Source organism: Panthera tigris, chromosome B1 (assembly GCF_018350195.1).
Source record: "Panthera tigris isolate Pti1 chromosome B1, P.tigris_Pti1_mat1.1, whole genome shotgun sequence".
Taxonomy (NCBI): domain Eukaryota; kingdom Metazoa; phylum Chordata; class Mammalia; order Carnivora; family Felidae; genus Panthera; species Panthera tigris.
Genome location: NC_056663.1, coordinates 177910265 through 177928610, shown reverse-complemented (window position 1 = coordinate 177928610; position 18346 = coordinate 177910265). Strand labels below are relative to the sequence as shown.

General features: G+C 36.7%; 1 long non-coding RNA gene across 1 annotated transcript; it reads left to right on the top strand.

The window, feature by feature from the left end:
* The first annotated feature begins 1429 nt into the window (after nucleotides 1–1429).
* Nucleotides 1430–12485, top strand: LOC122237754. Its single transcript, XR_006216378.1, has 3 exons — nucleotides 1430–1508; nucleotides 4757–4834; nucleotides 12323–12485. It is a non-coding gene; the product is annotated as an uncharacterized LOC122237754 (long non-coding RNA).
* The last annotated feature ends 5861 nt before the right edge of the window (nucleotides 12486–18346 follow it).

Here is an 18346-nt window from a genome sequence, read left to right as displayed (position 1 = left end):
TTCAACAAGATATTATATTCATAAGGAAATATAGAGCATTATAACCACATATTTAAAAAAAAGGAAGAAACAATGTAGGAAGGAAGATAAGTTTTCTTTGTCCTATTCTCCTGCAACACTTTTTTTTTATTTTATCTCTCCTTTTCCACTTAGCCTTTTGTCCCGTAACATTTTTTTTAACATATCAATAATGTGAGACCAGCGTATATGCAGCATTTCTTTCTTTATCTTCTACTTCTAGCCTGGGGCTAACCAGAAAGTACTCAGTAATTTTTTATTGACTCTGCTGCCCACAGTAATTATAATTTTAGCTTACTTTTGTACACCATTTTTAGTTTACATGTTCTATTCACTGCTATAGTAATAAACAATCTAAACTCTTTGGTAAGTAGGATACTCACAGAATGAAATTATTTATGAGCTTATACATTAAAATGTGAAGAAATTTAAGGAAGGATATATTGTGGGACCAAAAGCAGTATTTATGAAGTTGTTGAGAAATACTGTCCTTGCTGAAAATAGGGTTATACTTCGAACCTCCACTAAAATTAAGGAACATGTATTTTAATTTTTCTGAGTCACAAATAAGATTATAAGTAGATAGAGAGACAGAAAAGGAAAGAATAAACCACACATACCTTTAAGTTACTTCCACAGCCAAACTGCTTTCAGAATACTACAACTCACTCAAAATTACCTTACTCTTAGCAAATGTTTAAACCTTCAAAATCAGTAGAATTCTTAGGTCGTAAGGTACCAGCATATATTGAGACTGTAATTTATCATAAAAAAGATGCGTAGAATAAAATTTAACTCTGGGAAAACAATGCAAACATAATAGAACAAAATAATAATCAAATCTCCAATTTTTAAAGTTTTATAAATATATTAAAATACTAACCAAAGTTTAATTGCAGACACAAATGACAAGGGCACATTATAACTATTTTTAATAACCTAAGAAATGGACATTTGTTATGCTATTATAAGGTTGATATAGATTTTTTTCCTCATGTACTTAACTATATCAAAACATCTTAGGTGATTTCAGTATGTAGAAAAGTCATACATTGTGAATAAGATAGGAAAAGATACATAGAAGGGAATGCTAGCCCTTGACAAAAATTCTGGTCAGATGTTATTTGGTCTATTTCTCTTTCTGTTTTTAAATTTGTTGAAGAGGATCAGTGAATTTGTGTATATTTACACAAAATTTAGAGTTAGAAAAATTTTAACACGTATTTTTAAAAATCTTTAAATTTTTTTTTTTTTTTAACATTTATTTATTTTTCAGACAGAGAGAGACACAGCATGAACGGGGGAGGGGCAGGGAGAGAGGGAAACACAGAATCAGAAGCAGGTTCCAGGCTCTGAGCCATCAGCCCAGAGCCCCACGCGGGGCCCGAACCCCAGACCGCGAGATCGTGACCTGAGCTGAAGTCGGACGCTCAACCGACTGAGCCACCCAGGAGCCCCTAAAAATCTTTAAAGGACATGCATGTATTGAAGTATGTTGTCTGAAAAGGGTAAAGGTGTCCTCCTGGGTTATGACATGAAAGATGAGATATCGTTTTCTTTGACACTGATAACACCAGCAGAGATACTTTTTTTATGATTTTAAATGGCTTCCTAAAGCAGTGCTTATGAGCGATATGTTCATCTTCTAAAATCACCTGAATCCATAATTTCAGAATCAAGTCATCATGAATTTTAATGTCCGCAATCAGGTTTCTTACAAAGATGGAAGTTCTTAATAAGGAACTTCTTACCACAAACAGTTTGGTTCTGGAGTCCAACCCTTTTCTAATTTATTTTCTTTATTTTTTAGACCAAGAAACCAAAGACAGGTTATGAGGCATATTAACAATGATGTGCAAATTCTTCAGCAGGACAGGAAAACTCACTCCACAAGTCAAATGCATCCAGCGATTGCATTAGGATGCATCCATTCATGGATTCTCCCCGGCTGAAATGTTCACCTCTCTCACTGCTGATTAAACTGTTGGTATTGATTTAGCAGCAACCAGGCCATATAAAGAACACTTCAGTGTGAATCTCATCAAAATTTCTGGATCCAGTGGCGCCTTGGGTGGCTCAGTCGGTTGGGCGGCCGACTTCAGCTCAGGTCAGGATCTCGCGGTCGGTGAGTTCGAGCCCCGCGTCGGGCTCTGGGCTGATGGCTCAGAGCCTGGAGCCTGCTTCCGATTCTGGGTCTCCCTCTCTCTCTGCCCCTCCCCCGTTCATGCTCTGTCTCTCTCTGTCTCAAAAATAAATAAAACGTTAAAAAAAAATTAAAAAAAAATTTCTGGATCCATATTCAATCTGAATACAGGAAACTATTCAATACCACCAAGTACTACTGTAAACATCTAACTGAGCACAAATTTTTCTTTTTCTTTTTCTTTTTCTTTTTTCTTTTTCTGTTTTTTCTTTTTCTTTTTCCTTTTTCTTTTTCTGTTTCTGTTTCTTTTTCTTTTCTTTTTTTTTTTTTTAGAAAAAGAGAGAGTGAGCAAAGGAGGGGCAGAGAGAGAGAGTCTCAAGCAGGTTCCACGACCAGTGTGGAGCCCCAGGGGGGCTCCATCTGCAACCTCGAGATCATGACCTGAGCCAAAATCCAGAGTTGGATGCTTAACCAACTGAGCCACCCAGGAGCCTCTGGACATTAGCTTTTCTAATGTAGAAAAAGGGGGAAAAAAATGATTGCATGTGGAACTTGACCTATATGTAAAGTTAGCTGTAATTAATTGGATATAAATATTCTGACAGTTTGGGTGACACGGGAAGTAATTAGGAGTGCAAAGGATTTTGAGGATGAAACAACTGTAACTATTAAAGGGCAAAGGGTACAGCAGTGGACAAGGAAAGCCTGGAAGAGAAGAGGGTTCAGTAAAGGAGCTTCAGACTGCAGTTCATTTCCGAGAATTTCTCAACTAGGTCAGTGGAATACTTCAAGGCAAAGACTGCCCATTAGAAGAGCCCATCACCTACTTGGATGGAAGTAACCTGGAGTCTGGTACCCCTGCTATGCTTTGTCAGTGAAAATCTCATACATGCATTAGACTTGTCTTTAGCTCTATAGTGTAAGGCAGTCAGGTAACCACATGGCTCTCAGCACGTTCTCTCTTGAAAGAAGATGTAGGTGGCACACTTCCATGGCTGCTACAGTCACCTTGCTTGAAATACAAAATTACTTCTTTTTGGATATTTGGAAATTTTTAACATTATTGCATATATAATGATTTATGCTTATTTAAAACTATGAGTTATGAATTTTTAATATTGTTACTCTACTCATGAGTAATCTTTGGATTTCAATGTTTTTTAACTTTAACCTAGGACATATTAGCCGTTCTCAGGGCCTTCCCACCCCCAGTGAGTCCCCCAGTGATATGATTAACGCTTTATATATTAAAAACATGTCAGCAGTCTCACGATCACATTTGAGTGGTGAGTACATTCACTGTGATTCTTTTCACAGTATTTGAGCTGTTAATTCCACCCCCCTGCCAAAAAAAAAAAAAAAAAAAAAGCAAACCCTGGCAGTTATAATACAAGAGAAGAACACCGATTAGTTCCTTCTGATGAGATCAGATCATAGAAGGCAATAACAAACATACTATTGGACACTGGAGGAAAGGAGATCCTTGACAGAGAACGTGGACAAATAATGTCCTAGTTTCTAATGGAAAGCAAAACTTATAAGTGATTAACTTGGATAGTTCACGGAGGAGATTTTGATACAAAGTGTGGAAGGAGCAACCTGTTTTCCCCTTATTGCTTATAGAAAAAAGTATGAGAAGAAAGGTACAAATTGAAGAATAAAGTATTAAGCAAATAAAAACCGCCTCTTGGTGATTTAGAAAATTCTCAGCCTATTCCTATCATAAACAAACAACAAAATGTGCTCTGAAGAGAACACGAAGATTGAGGCCAGGCAATTGTTGGCAAAGAGATTAGGTGTGTAACTTATGGATCCAATCAACCATTTCTGCAGAAGCCAGAAATAGAAATGCAGTTATCTGGGAAAGATCTGTAGAATACCTTCTTAGCTGATCGCTTCGACTCTCATGAATTGTACAAGAGAAAGACAAAATTTGGTGAGTTTTATACCAATAGAAATACCACCACCCTGGAAGGAAAGGGTCAGAGTTGGAGTGAAAGATGCAAGAAAGGCCCTGAGAGCAGAACCATGCATGTAGAGGCATGGTCAGTGGTGGACCCCAGAGGATGAGGATATACCTGAAAAGTACACACTTTATTGCAGTAGGTAACGAGTAAAGATTTCTTTATTACAAGGAGAATAGGGACGGGACGCCTGGCTGGACCAGTCAAAAGAGTGTGCCACTCTTGACCTCAGGGTCCTGAGTTTGAGCCCCATGTTGGGTTTAGAGAAAGCATAAAATAAACCATGAAACTTCTTTTAAAAAAGGAGAATAGATGCTTTGATAAATACTGTGATATTCCAAATATGTCCCTTAAATGCAAATATTTTTGCCTTCCAACTTATTTTAATAAGCTAAAGCATCAATAGATCCACCAAAAGTTGTTTCCAAACTAAACCAATATTCTTCCTGACATGTATGTTATAAAACTTAATGCTACATAAAATCTATTTTGGTTGACAAAATGCATATCTAATATTCAGGCACTAATAGTAGCTCTTATCACTTTTGCATTTTTTACAAATCCTGAAAACAGTTTCCTCTTATCTGCTTGAAGTCTGAACTTATTATTCTTGCTTTTACTTTTAAAATAGGTGCCTGGACATGGAAAAACTTGGGGACACAAATACTAGAGACCACAGGATGACACGTTGAATGCAAAAATGACAAAGGTGAGTTGCCTCTCTTGGCCATATGAAAACCTCTTTAGGTCCACGTTTGAGAAAACTTGATTTCAAGTAACATCGTTTTTTGACTGAGACGGTCGGTGTAAACATACATCCACAAGTAGTTGTTCCTGCCAAACTTTTTTGGATGAGATTAGTTAACCTACTACATTTAAGCACTGATGAACTTCTTACCGAAACAGTAATAATTTTGGCTGCCTCTTAAGCATACCCTGACTCATAAAAACTAAAAGCATACTATCAGCAATGAAGAAATTAGTATAATTTGCTCTTTGTCATGCTAAATGTATACATACATCTAAATTAATTTAAAATCTTAATAAAATTTGGAAATATCATCCGTCATAAATTAATTTGCAGGGAAGATTAAGAGATAACATTATTATTATTATTACTATTATTATTATTATTATTATTATTATGTTTCAATGGAAGAGGTCAGTTCTTCCTATATGCAACCTTTGGAGATAAGTGATAACATAAGATTCATAGATATATATGAGATAACAGTGTGAGATTAGATAGTACACAATTCTCTGTAATGTCTTAAGTCTCACCAATTTTTAATGAGAGTAAATATAAGAGTAATGAAAGACAAAAGATTTTATTTTTGTTGATTGTTTTCAAAGAAAAAAGTTTTCAGTGGAATTAGGGATAAATTAAGCAACCTGTGGACCAAGTAATGGATCTAAAAGTAATGAATCTGTATAGTCTCAGATGTTTTCCACCTTCTGGTGATATGGCACCCCCAATTTGCTAAGGGCTTCATTTCTCTTTATTGTATGAATTTCTTAGTCCCTGAACATACATCAGTTTGCAACTTGGACAAAACCTTGCTTGTATAACTCAGCAAGAGAGGACTGACACACCGTCATCTGCTTTCACTCACTGGACTGTATTTTTCTTCCAAGTTTGAAAGGATGTCCATTTCATTAATAACATTGTAACCTGGGAAAATAAAGATTATAGTTTTTAAAGTCACGACATACTGAAGCTGAAGAAATCACACTCAAAAACACTCTAAGAGAACAAAGCTGACGAGCTAATCCCTATAAACAAGCAAGAATTGGAGATTATCACTCGTGACAAATTTTGCAATCGATTTGAATCTTTTCCAGTTTGTGCTCTCCCTTCAGATAATTCAGAATGGATGAGGACACTGGAATGCAGTTGGAGAAATTTCTAAAAGTTACTACATGCAGACATGTAATATACAGAGGATAAATGTGTTAATCAAAGTAAGTGTATGATTCAAAAATGTCCTTTTGCAAATATTTTATTCTTGGGATCAATATGCTGGAAATTGCCTTTGTTATTTTCTGAAACATGAAATTAAAGTCCAACGAAATCCATTTTAATGCAGTGTTGTTTGAAATATGTTGTTTACAAAAGCATTTGATCTGGAAGTATTGAATACCTTTCTCTGAATCAATCTTAAAATGTTATCTCTGAACTTTGCCTAATACCTTTATTAGTAATGGTTTATAACTTCCTGGCAGTCTTCTTCGTTTTCTTTTCTTTTCTTTTTTTTTTTTTTTTGTTTTTATTTGTTAAGATGTTATTTAAATTCCAGCTAGTTCCCATACAATGTAACATTAACTTTAGGTGTACAATATAGTGATTAAACTGTTTCATACAACACCTGTTGCTCATCACAACAAGTGCCCTCCTTAATCCCTGTCACCTATTTCACCCATCTCCCCACCCTCCTCCTCTCTGGCAACCATCAGTTTGTTCTCTATAGTTAAGAGTCCATTTCTTGGTTCCTGGAAGTGTTTTTCAAGCCAAGATCAAGAATGGCAAGCCCCCCAGTATGGGCCAGTTTTAATTTTTCTGGTCTAAAGAATGTATTTAAAGCACTGTGGTTTTACGGATATTTATTGCAAGGCATTGCTTGAACCAGGACAAATAGGGGATAAGATCACTGAACACAAGCAATGATGGCAGGAGCAACATAGATTAATAACGCCACGAGGCAGAGTCTACTGCTGTTATCTTGGCCCTACTGATAGACTGAGATGCCTCACAGGTCAGGGGCATTTGATAGCATGTGCCCACATTTCATGACCAAAGACAGAACAGAGAATTATCTTGATGGCTTCACTCTTGATGTATAGAGATGTTTTCTTTCTTGTTAGTTCCTCTTTTACTTCTATAGCATATTCTTAAGTAGCTTTGAGATATTAGACTTCTGTCATTAACTGTGATTGTTGGTGTTGTGGTTGTCTTTTGAGCACAAAGCATATGGTCCGAGGTGGCACTTCAGCCATTTGTCCTCCTGACGCCTGAATATCTCTACATTTCAAGTGTCGGTTTGGCTCCTAACTCATCCCCTGCAGCTTGCTGCTGAACAGAACCATTAACTTAGGGGTTCCATGTCCACCTAGTGGTTTTTCCATAGAAAGTCATGACTCATGTTTGCAAATTCATAGTAAGTGATTTCGGGCTAAGATGTTCTTAAACTTTCTTTTCCTTGATACTCTCCTTCCGCTTTAAATACATGACAATGATAAAGTAAGATAAAGATAAAGTAAGAAAGGAAACTCAGTAGCTAAAGCAATACAAAGAACAAGGTGAAACATATTTACGAGCAGAAGGTGAAATAACACTATAAAGCGGGAGGAAGGACTGAAGCCGATGTATTGTCAGGTTCAGGTCAAGGGATAGACAGACAGTGGGAGCTTAAAATTTAGCATCTGCAGGGTAAAGGAATTAAAACTTCAAAGGTGAAAATAAATCAGAAAAGATATTTATAGGGTGTGGGTATGTGCTCCCATTGTGAAAAAGAAGTCTAATGGGGAAACGAAACAAAAAGAAACAAAACAAAACAAAACGAAACAAAACAACTGTTTCCAACTACCAGTTCATGCAGATTTTAGCAAGCTGTTGGCTTTGTGAAGCTGGCGGACCCATGCTTAGCCATACTTAGGAAGTGAACCAAACTGTCCACTAGCTTTTTGATTGGGCCTGTATTCTCTCCAATGTCCCCATAGACAGGAGCTGTCAAATGCCATTCGAAATGGCAGAGAAGAGCACAGGAGTGCGGGGGTGACTGTGGAACTATTGGCCATGGAAGGATGAGGAGAACAAAAAGAAACAAATAAAACAAAAGGAATAAATAATTGATCAAAAAGTAAATGATTTGAAAGTATTGCTCAGGATGTAGTGAATCAACCATCATTCAAAGAGTGGGAGAGTGGATACAGGACTCTTACATGGGCTACGTTGTCTAAAAAGGGTCTCAAGCATCAAAGGAGCGACCAGATTAAATGATGTTGGCCCTTAAACTATAGCAACAGAAATGATCCCAGAAAGTAATTTCAAAACATGAAACATTGTCTTATTTAGGAAAATAGCCAACAATCCTGACAATGAAATGAAATGTACAAGGCTTTTCAAAGTCTTTGAAGAAACATATTTAAGTTACTCAACAAAGCAGGCGAAGGCATAGTTCCACCAACAAAAGAATAATAAGTTGTAAAGCAAAATGAGCAGAAATTTTAAAAGGCAATATAAAAATCAGTTAGATTAAGGGATATAGTCATTGGGAAAAAAAAAATCACTTCAAAGGTATCCAGTCTAGACCAAACATAGACTAAGAGAGAATTTGTGACAGAATATTACTAACAAATTTACTGAGTTGTCAATCCGTAGCAGAGGGAAACAAAAACATCAATGGGCGTTTTAATCAACACAAGTGAACATGAAATGCACAAATAACCGATAGTTTTTTAAAAAGTTTATCTGCATGCCCCATAAACAGGGTTCGTGTTTTGAACCATTGATTATGTATTTACCACACTACTGCAACACTGTTCTGCAAGAAAGTGTTAGTTCCAGGAAGAATGGGACAAGAAATCTCTTTCCCTTAATTCTGGCCCATCTCTGGGAGAGTGTAGTGTTAGGAAGAAGGGAGGACTGTGTTTTTATTACCCTTGGAGATCAGATGTATGGTACACACTAGATAGTTTGTGCAAACACACGCTGGATGCTCCTGGTAATCACTCTCTTGAAAATGTCGAGATCCAGTCCTCTTTGTAGGTTGCCATCAAATACAATGTGCAAAAATACATGTTGTTCAGTGTTTAAGGTCAGGGGTTCTGGGGATGGCCAACCTGGAGTGTTTCCCTTATAACAAAGAATGTCCAGGTTTCCGGTGTTGATCCCCTGGAAACACTGGCCAGGTAAGGAGCAGAAGGACCACTGATAGTGGCCAGGGTAAATTGTCCTGATAGAAAATTTTACTGCATGTAGATCTCAGCAGCAGAATTTTGTCCAGTTGGCGGCTTTTGGATTTATTCAGTTCCCTCAATAAATGTATATGTCAATTACCTTCGAGTCTTTTCTTTGGCCCCACAGCACCATCACCTACTCTAGCCTTAGAGCCTGCTGGGGTGCAGCTGACCCTCAGGGGAGCCAAGATTTTTACATTATTATTATTACATTTACATTTTTACATTATTGACCACTTTGACACAGGGTGGGGGTAGGGGAGCAATTATGTCTTTACATCAATTGGATTTAATATTGGCAGCATCATTGTCTTTTTTTTAATGTTTATTTATTTTTGAAACAGAGAGAGAGAGAGACAGTGTGAGCCGGGGAGGGGCAGAAAGAGAGGGAGACACAGAAGCAGGCTCCAGGCTCTGAGCTGTCAGCGCAGAGTCCCATGCTTCCTGCCGTGAGATCCTGAGCTGGGCAGAAGTCGGGTGTTTAACCGATTGAGCCATCCAGGGACCCACATCACTGGCCTTTTTCAAAGGTGCAAATACAGCCAAAACTTAGAGAAAACTGTATTTCATATCAATTGTTTCCAATCACCCCATGGTTCACAATCACGTGGGGGGCTTGCTAAACCCCCATGGACCTCACCACGTGAGTTCTGGATTAGGTGTGATTACTGAGAGGCTTGAGAATTTGTATTCCTCCAAGTTCCCAGGTGATGCTAATGCTGCTGGTTCAGGAACCACGCGTTTTAAAACCACTGGTCTATGCAGTTACCTAAAGTTAGTATTGTGAGAAAATAATCTTTCCCAGGGTAATTTCAGTGACTAGTCTAATGTATGTGCCCACGTTGTCCCCTAATCAAGTCATTAGGTTGTGCTTACCTTGTATCCCTATTGTGAATATAGGAATCACTTGAGAACTTTTGTTTGTGTGGTTGGCAATTGCATTAGTTACTTAGTTCAGCGAATTTTAATAAGACGAGTTCAGTTTATTTTGTCACTTTCCCCAAATTTTTATCCATATCACACAGAGCCCGAATGAGTATGTATATCCTTGAAAAACCTTTGTGAGGTTTTTAAGATGTATTTGGTATACACGGTATTCATTACCTTCAAAAGACTTGAAAATTCTTAACATTTTTTTGTCTCACATATTTCTTCCTTTTTGCTGGTTAATTTGACTTTCTTTAAATATTTGGAGAGCCATCAGGTAAAAATAATCAATTTATTTGGCTCAAAGGAATAGAAGTAACAAGGAGATAAATAATATCTCAGGAAAAAAAAAGATGAGAATATATTACTTAGGATTTACTGAGTTCTTCATCACTGAAATGTTATAAGCATGAAGATAGAAATACTCTCTGGCTAGAAAGTTTAGAAATCAAAGGAGTGGTGGCGCCTGGGTGGTTCAGTGGGTTAAACATCTGACTTTGGCTCAGGTCGTGATCGCATGGTTCCTGGGTTTGAGCAGGCTCTCTGCTGTTTTGGATTCTGTGTCTCCCTCTCTCTCTGCCCCTCCCCTGCTTGTGACCTTTCTCTCTCTCTCTCTCTCTCTCTCTCTCTCTCTCTCTCTCTCTCCCTCTCTCTCTTTCTCTCTCTCTCCCTCAAAATAAAAAAATATTTAAAAAAATTCAAAGGAGAGGTCAGATTAAATTATTTTGCCTGAAAAAATCTCCTAAGGAAGAAAGTTTAAATGTTATCCATTTAAGCATTCCAGGAAATTACACCATTATTGTAAATCACCTATGTTTCTCTGAAACCGAGTGTCTGTCACCATAATAAACACAGCAAAAAACAAACAAAGAAACAAAAATACTATGCTATTAAATATACTTTGGACAAACAAAATAGGTGATTCTTCATACTTTCAACTCTGTAAGTGATGTTTCTGGAGCCTTCTTCTTTTAATCATGTATTGTCCTTTCGCAGCAAAATATCAACTTTTTTTTTTAAACAATTGTACATTAAAAACCCTAGTACAGAAATGTCATAAAATAAGGCTGAATTAGTTGTTTTTGGTTTTGTTTTCTACATCGCAGCTTACTAACTGCATTCCAAACTAACACAGAACACAGCAGTCTTAGCATAAGACAGGGTATTATCTCATTTATGTGCTCTCTTGGTGTAGATAGGAATTTTGGAAATATCCTAACTTAGGCAATAAAAAGAGGAGAAGTTTACACCTTAATTGAGCAAATCCACAGCAGATGCACACACACATATAATACACACAAAGGCCTCTGACAATATATCAGAGAATACTTGCGAATTTCCAGCTCCCAAAGAAACTCTCAATAAAGTCAGGTACATTTAATACACTCTACATGCTGTTAATTACAGAGGTTGTACAACCTTAACCTTAGTAAAAATAAATAAATAAATAAATAAACATATTTTTAAAAATTATCACTATTGTAAAAACTGGGAATGCTACCCTAAATTAAATATCCAGAGGATATATGTAAAACATGACGTAAACAGTAGCATGCATGTATTTGAATTACTTAGTGTCAATCAGGAAAACATCGATCCATCTACATATTTCAAACAGAAGAAGTTGAATACGAGGGATGGATTCACCCATTCCTAAACTACTGAGAGAAAAAAGAATGAGTTTATCTATAGTTCACCTACAGGAGTTATAGAGGTTGTACTATATCTTGACCCACGCTAACTTTTCTTTGATGTGTGCTTAGTACCATATATCAGAGATTGTCCTCAGATGACCTACCCAGGCATTCTGCACTCTGATTCTGCATTTCTGCAAAAGTCTTTCTTCGGACCTAAATAAAAGAGAATGATTTCTTGGCTATTTGTAGAATTCCTGGGTCTTGTGGGTACCTACAGCACTCAACATGGACACGAGTCTTGAAATGCAGCAAGTATTTTTGAGACAGCATTCTGATCAGAATTCTGATTCAGCATTCGGATCTTCTTTCTTGTGGAAGTATAAACGTTGAACACAAGGGGAAAGAGTGAGCTAGACATACTCTTGCACAGAGGACTTCAATAAGGATGTGGGGATAGAAAACAGAAATATGGATGGAAAGACAAAGAGGCACAATAAAAAAAAAGAAATCTGTATTCCCATAGCTACAGTAGCCAGTGAGAAAGGCCTGGTGATAGTGTAGCTGAAAAACAGGACGTCAGTAATGAAATTCATATTTGGAGGGGTGACTTTTCAATCTTTTTTTTTTAAATCCTCTATATCACCTATCATTTTATATTCTCGTTTTGTTTGTTACAGAGAGAATAAAGACATAAGGGAGATGTTTAACATGAATACTGCAGGAAAAGAGGATGGCCGCATAAAAGGAGAAAATATTCCATGAACTGAACAATTTCAATAGAAGTAACTCAGAGTCAGAGAAAAATTGAAGAAATTTAAGCAAATCTCTATCCCATGTATATGCCTCATTACCAATAACAAATTCTGAGATAATGGGAAGCGTATGTGTGTCTTCATTTAGAATTGGGTTTGTTCAAATTCCATTTAATTCCTAAAAGACAGAGGAATCTGTGTTACATATTTATAATCCCTATCTGCACCCATCTAAATTAATATCCAACCCTCTATAAAAGAAGCATATATCTGACTTTTTGGTATTTATTTACACAAATATTTAGAATGTTTTTTAAATATTTGAAAATTTATCACCTGTGCCTACATTAGTTTAAAATGATAGCAAATATAATTGATAATCAGGATCCCAGGTGTACTCAGAATTAAAATCAACTCATAGATTGTTGAAAATTACTTTTGGTGGTTCTAATAACAACAGCTAAAGAAGAACATAACTGGCCAATCTATGTGGGTTCCTCTTATAGAAAGTAATTATTACTTTACAATTTTAGTTCTGTTCGTGAATTTTATTTTGCATGACATGTTAAGCCATTGTCTCAGTACATGTGACAGTAATTTTAATTTAGGAAAGAAAAAAAAAAAGAACTTTTTACCAAACTTAGTGAAAGAGGTTAGGAGTCATATATTTATATGCTAAATCTGTATACTTCATGCTTATTTTAAGTGTCATAACACAGAGAATAGAAAATTTAGGAACTATCAGAACAGAGTCTATTAAAAAAACATCTAAGAGCAAAACAATCCTAGTAATGTTTATTTTTAATTGAAGGAATAAGCTATGTAATGTCTGCTCAACCATCAGCACCTTTAGAACGTAAATGTAAACCTTTTCAGACACAGACATCTGTCTTAGAATATTTTAATACTGCTCATGCATTACCCTCTGAAAGACATCAAAGGATCACATTATCTGTAAATCAGTAGAAATACAAAAGAGCCTAATAGCTTCCTTTGGTTTAAAAACAACAACAACAACAACAACTACTCGGCCAATATGTGAAAGAAGCATACATAAAAGATTAAGTGAACATCTCATAAACAATTAGTCAAATACTATTGAGTGAACACATTCAAATGCAAAAAAGGTATATGAGGAACAGAGTACATAAGCCTATTATGGGGATTAATTTCATACTTAAAGTTGTTTGGTAAGGATGTGATGCATCTAAGCTGGAAAAGTTCTTTCAAGTCTAGAAAAACCATTTGGTTGCCTTGGAGATGGAAGGTCATTTGAGAGGTTGACTCTGTGGGAGATGGTTTGTTACACATTCTTCAAGTTTGCAAAAATGCAGAACTAATCATTCTCTTGATTCTCACACCCAAAGACAGAGTAGGAGAATGTTCCATATATATGTCCCTATCCTAAATAATTCTGACCATCCTACGGGTGATACTTTTGAGGCTGTTTTAAAGTCAGTCATATTCACCGGTGTGTCCCTAGTGACTGGCAGAGGTGGTGGTACTTAGTAGACTATTAGTTTCTGTTGGCCTACAGAATGCCTACAGAAAGGAATGACTTCAGAAAAAAGCGAATAAAGGCAAAGAAAGAGCAATTTGTTTCGTGGTTGGGTAAATTAAACTGATAAGAAAGTGATTAGAGCAGACCAAATTGCTGAAGGAATTTTTTTTTTTTTTTTAATTTTTCTTAATGTTTATTTTCTAGAGAGATACACAGAGTGCGAGCAGGGGAGGGCCAGAGAGAGAGGGAGACACAGAATCCAAAGCAGGCTCCAGGCTCCGAGCTGTCAGCACAGAGCCCGAACCAGGACTCGCACTCACTAACGGCGGGGTCATGACCTGAGCGGAAGTCAGCCGCTTAACCAACTGACCCCCCAGGCGCCCCATTGCTGAAGGAAGTCATGAAAAAATGACAAACAAGAGTGAACTGGGCACTTGGCATTAATCATAGTCTGACAGCATGACAATCTACATACCTATTGATTATGTATTGTTCAGTCAACAAACAATTAATGAGCACTTTTTTTTTTTTTTTTTTTAATGTACGGGGCACATAACTTGTCATTCAGAAAATATTTCCCAAATGTGAATTTTAAACAAAATGGCAGTGGGTCAGGTTCTCAAAGATCTGGAGTCCAATCTTGACAGTGTGAAATGATTTTGGTATATCACGGAATTTCATCTTCAATCTGTGTTTTGCCTGCTACAGAAAAAAATCATTCTAATCACAGAAAATATTGAAATATAACATTTTTCTTGTGCACAATATTAGGATAATGCAGGATGAACTATGAGAAAATACTCTCCCAATACATATACATACACACACGTATGTTACATTTATCATTTAAATAGTGAATTAAGGGGCGCCTGGGTGACTCAGTCAGTTAAGCGTCTGACTTCAGCTCAGGTCATGATCTCACAGTTCGTGAGTTTGAGCCCCGCGTCGGGCTCTGTGCTGACACCTAGAGCCTGGAGCCTGCTTCAGATTCTTTGTCTCCCTCTCTCCGCCCCTCCCCTGCTCGTGCTCTGTTTCTCTCTCTCAAAAATAAATAAACATTAAAAAAGGGTTTTAAAAGTGAATTAATAATGATTATTAATAATAATATTAATAAATCATGTAATTTGAAATAATTATTTTTAATGCATCTGTCATTACAAAACCTTCATGTGCTTTTTTTTTTTTTTTTGATGAAACTATCTTAGAATATCTTCCCCAGAAAGAAATCTCAGGTTCAGTGTGATCCCAGGGGAAGCTCAAGGGCGCAGATTCTAATTCAGGGTTGTTGTCACCTTGAGGCAAGGGGTCCAGTTTCTCTGCCCCTTTATTTCCCTGGTTATGTGTTTTGGGAAGGGAGGTGGTGTAGTATTTGTGACAGAAACGGAGGTGGGGGGGAAGGAGGTGAAATATTTCCGTGCAGGTAGCCTCTATTGTCCAAAAGCACCAATAGCATCCACCAAAAATACATAATGAAATTTCACCTCCTTTGGGCTCAAAACAAGAAAGCAGATCTCAGCATTTTCTTTCAGTTCTGAGCTATCCTGACAGCAAGGAGCTCGACAGCATCATCAGTTTTGCTACTGTAAATTGACCCAAAAGAGTGGAATGCATAGAAGGTAGCTCTCTTGTCATAAAGAGGGTTTACTTTTCAAGAAAAAAGCCCATTCAGAGCAGATCCGAGAAAAGAGTTCAGGGGACATCCTGTTGAATCTCATGAAATTCAAAGAAACAATCAGAATGTTTTAGATTAACTTCTAGAAATTTCATTTCTTAGAAGTGGAATCAGGCTAACTTGTTGAAATCTGCAAGCCTTGCCCGTTCCTATGTGATAAAATTAGTGGACTTAATTTTGCAAAAAACTACGGTCCCAAACTCAAAATCATTTATAAACTCTCTGAGAAATGTTCCCAGATTTTATACTACATGATATGTAATATTGACCCATAAGTTTAGTCTCTGCATATAAAATATACATATGAAAAACAGAAATAATTTCAAAATAATCTAACTTTTTTGTGTATATTTTCTTCTCCATGAGGAGACTCTCTGCCGACACCTTATTCCACTTTCCTTTTCTTTTCCTCTTTCCTTAGAGAACAGATACATCTAAGCCTCTCTCATTTCAAAATCCCCTAATCCCCTATCCTGTCTCGACCATCATCATTCAAAACCTTCTCTTTTTACTTGTTCTACACTTATTCTCTCCTTACTCCTTGTTTTATGGTACAAACTTTAAAGTAACTATTCTGACAAGATAAGAAATTCCACAGAAAGCAGGCCATTAGTAGAAAGTGGATCTAGGGAGTGTTGAGCATTCCAAAATAGAATCTCCATTTGAAGGTGAGAGGGAGGGGGGCTGGAAGCACTATTTCCTTAATGAGTATATGGGCCAGACAAACATGAGATTTTTGAAACTAAAAATAAGTAAAACAGGGGGTGCCTGGGTGCCTCAATTAAGCGTCCACCTCTTGAACTTGACTCATGTCATGATCTCACGGCTGGTGAGATGAAACCTAACGTCGTGCTCTGAACTGACGGTGTGGAGCCTGCTTGGGATTGTATCTAACTCTTTCTCTCTCTGCCACTTAACCACCCCCCCAAAAATAGAAATCCACTTAAAAAAAAGAAGTAAAACATAACATTTTGATTAGTCATGAAAAGAATTTAAACAATAATCAGAAGAAGTTACTTAACTAATAATTTCTGGCTATCAATGATTAAATGCCTCACCCTCCGTTTTTTTTTTTTTTTTAAATTGTATTATGAGGATAAAAGTATAGGGAGATCCCATATGCATACCTTGAGAAGAGCAGAAATAGCCTGATATATATCCAAGAAGCTAAAATCAAGAAGCATTGTAAAATATGATATATGGGTGTATACACATAGGTTTCTGACACTTTTTAAACTATTTTTTGAGAAGAGGCACAATAAGCATGAAAAACAAATGTTTCTTTACACTATGTAAATATATATTTCAATCAGCCTAAAATCATTGACTGTTTCTATTTTATTGTGTTCTTGATTGATCAGGGGATAAAGGATATTAGCTGCAAATAATTATAAAAGAAGGTGAAGTGAAAACTTTTCCTTCAAGCAGAAGACAGTGCAATATTAAGAAACCAGACTAGACTATTAAAGTTTAATGTATGATTTTATTTATGATTGAATATTTCAAAGTTACTGGTGGCTTCATGCGGTATAGTATAATTTTTCTGTTTTATCTAGAGGAGATATGACATCATTGAAAGTGGTGGTTCAAGAGAGTGGGCATTTCTGAGAAGGAACTTGGTGATATGTATGTGAGAGCAAAGGAAGCAGGTAATAACTTTTCTCCTGGGGACTTCTGAAAATGTGGCCTGCATAGAATCTTAAGACATTTTTATACCCTCTTTGTGGTGGACGTAAGCTTGGATCCTGCCACGAAGAGATTCATCAGAATCTGGATTTAACACACGGACCCGTAGGTTATGAAAAAAGTTACTACAGTGATGCCTTAGGTATAGGACAGACCAAATCCATATTTGTAAATTAATTTTCAAGGAAATGAAAAATAATTGGTCTGTGAATAGAAATTGTAGCCACATGGTAACATGCTAGTGAGAGACAATAGACATAACTGCTGTGTAAGGAAACTACAGTTTTCATATGAGTCTTTGTTTCCTCCTCAGCTGAACACAATTCTCAATGAATAATATTGGATTCTGCCAAGGATTGCTTCAGCTGAATAAACAGATAATGGTGTCTGTTGGAGATATTGACATACAAATAGAGACATTTCTATTTCATCAGAAATATAATCTTTTGTAGTGGTCAAGTCTATCATTCCAACTTTTGTGAAGTTGTGTTTATTATTTTAGATTTAAATATTGTTATATGTCTTCGATTTACACTAACATTTCAGTCTAAACTTTAGTCTGATGGCCTGTCAAAAGGATGCCCCATTATAGATGAAATGCTTGTATTCCTCTTTTGTAGAGCCCCAAAAGTGCCAAAATTCGCTTCTTTTTTTTAATTTTAACATTTATTTTTATTATTATTATTATTATTATTATTTTGAGACCCAGAGGGTGAGCGGGGCAGGAGCAGAAAGAGAGGGGCCACAGAATTCAAAGCAGGCTTCAGGCTCTGAGGTGTCAGCACAGAGTCCAATGCAGGGCTCAAACCTACGTACCAGGAGATACGACCTGAGCTGAATTCAGACGCTTAACCGACTGAGCCACCCAGGCATCCCATTAAAACTCACTTCTAATCACAGACAGAATGCAACATGGATGAGGAAATGTAGGGCTTCCCAAAGTCAGGTTAGCAATTATGTGAGGAACCTAACTGACATTGGAAAAGGAATATAGCGAAAGCTTCTGTGTTAGAAAGGTTCAAAATATAAACCGACCTTTTATTCAAGATTTGATCCCAGGACGGTCTTGGTTTATTAATGACTCTGGGAT